At 40.3% G+C, this 2246-nt stretch overlaps 1 protein-coding gene across 1 annotated transcript in view; it reads right to left on the bottom strand.

Moving 5' to 3' along the window:
- The window catches only part of Smp_164160 (putative tumor differentially expressed protein), a gene marked incomplete at its 5' end in the record, with an annotated part of 16433 nt that overhangs the window by 5714 nt on the left and 8473 nt on the right, over positions 1 to 2246 (bottom strand). The gene's annotated exons all lie outside the window — the stretch shown is intronic.

The following is a 2246-nucleotide window of genomic DNA, read 5'->3' as shown; positions in this document are numbered from 1 at the left end:
CCATGCATCCGAATATGTCAGGTTGACTGAATCCATATCTGCATCCTAATTTTTATCTATTCCTTCATTGCTTGTTACCTTTGTTAATCATTAAGTTATGCATCAATTTACATTGACATTGAAAACACGCATATATATATATATATATATATATATATATATATATATATATTCCTTCTGTCCTCTCACTTTTTTGCGTGTACCTCCTAATCAAATGTTCTGCCAATCTAATTAATTGTTACTAGGCGCCCTCGCAACATAACTTGTATTCTGGCTATTCTTTAGGGAACACAACGATACTTGCAGAATTAGCCTGAAAGTAAACACACATGTAAACGGGTCAGTAGAGTTTGAAGTCATTCAAGAAAAGCAAATCAAATGTATTCGTTCTTAAGTGTACCTTCTGAATCTTTCCTATAGCCATGAATAATTTTTTAGGAGGTTCATTATCGCCTACTATTTCTTTACTAACCAATTCACTGATAAGGTAATGAGATGGAGTTGTAGACAAACCATTGTTGTTTCCGTGTTGTTATGAAGAAGTCATATGTGGGAATCATTACGTGTTCTGCCATTCTTGCCTCTCCAGCTCGTTTACTATCCACTAGTTTTTGTGAGTTCGCTGTAAACAATGTAATTTAAAACAAAACTCGAAAGTATGTAGGTATCAATACCAAAGTTTGACCTGATAATTTCAAATAAACTGAACCTTGGGTGAACTATTATTAATAAAAATAAAAATGCATTCGTATTATCCCAATAGGCAGTGATATTAAATTTTCTGAGATGTGGAAGTTTTCATAATCCAGTCAACCACCGGAAGAAAGACAAAGGAAGTGTAGGCAGCATTGTCTGACTTCGATCCTCGCTTGGAATGCGTCTGCCAGCTATCCTCTATGCATGACTTTGTTGTGTACGCCGTCGTATGAATTCCGTATGATGTTGACGATTTCCTCAGGTACACCATCATGTAGAAGAAGGTTCCATAATGTTCTCCTATTCACACTGTCGAATGCCTTATCGTCAAGGAAGTTAATGTGTAGTGACAAGTCCCATTCGATTGATTTTTTAACGATGATCCGTAGTGTGGCGATTCGATCTGTGCACGACCGATCCTTACGGAATTCGGTCTGTTTATCTTGAAGTTGTGTCTCTACCGGATAGGGTTGCTAAAAACACGCCCAAGTGTTAGCGCGATATAGATTACATTAGAGCGTGTTTTGTGCAGGATTGTGTTGGGGCACGCAGGACATCCTGGAATAAATCGCAGGAAAGCGCCAGCACGAAGTTGTTTATATTAGACGCATTTAGACACCCAACAAAAGCTGCTATCCTGTTCGTGCACGAAATGCCTATTAGCAAAAGAAGCACCGCGGAAAGCAGAGATGCAACTATGGCCAATAACACAGTCACCGTGGCAGCTTATACAGGTGAACTTTGCTGCTCCGATTCATAGGAAAGCCCTACCTTTTGGTAGTTGATGCATACAGCAAGTGGCCAGAAATTTTACTCGCGTAACATCCAACTGCAAGCTGCTCAGTCAGAAAAATACGTCAACTATTTAGTTATTTCGGGGTTCGAGAATGAAAAGTCGGACAACGGAACACAATTTACGTCCTATACCTTCTCCAAATTTTGTCGGAGTCGGTCATGCCCGAACGCATTAGACAGTTAACGAGGTCTCTCCAGCAGAAGCTTTACTTTTCAGAAAAATACAAATACATTTTGATCCCATTCGTCCGACGCCAACTTATTTATTTATTTACTTAATCACATATATATATTGGTACAAAGGGCACCGGATACATATGCGCCACACAAAATAATGAGAATGGGAGGAGAAGGAAGAAGATGCGTATATATAAAGGAAGGAAAAAAAGAAAAGGAGAAGAGTAATGGTGGGGAGAACTGAAATGTACAACCAGAAGAGCTCTCTCAGTTAGGAAAGTTATAGCCTCTCTTTATGAAGAAAGTAGAAGGTTACAGCAATATCGCCACTGGCTTCTATTCTGAGCCATATCTGATAACGTCTCTAGCCACTGTGTTGCACCATCTCTCGAACTCCAGCCAAGGAGTCGTGAAGGACCAACAGAAGCTAGCCCTTTGTAGCTTTCTTTCATGCCACGACGCCATGTCATACACTGACCTCCTCTCCGCTTTTTCCAACCAGTCCCGGCGTCGGCAAATAATGCACGACGTGGAATTCTCTGGGACGACATTCGTAGAACATGTCCAAGCCACCGAAG

The sequence above is a fragment of the Schistosoma mansoni genome, chromosome 6, assembly GCF_000237925.1.
Source record: "Schistosoma mansoni strain Puerto Rico chromosome 6, complete genome".
NCBI classification, from domain to species: domain Eukaryota; kingdom Metazoa; phylum Platyhelminthes; class Trematoda; order Strigeidida; family Schistosomatidae; genus Schistosoma; species Schistosoma mansoni.
Note: the sequence above shows the minus strand (reverse complement) of the source record. Positions and strands in the feature narration are given on the sequence as shown.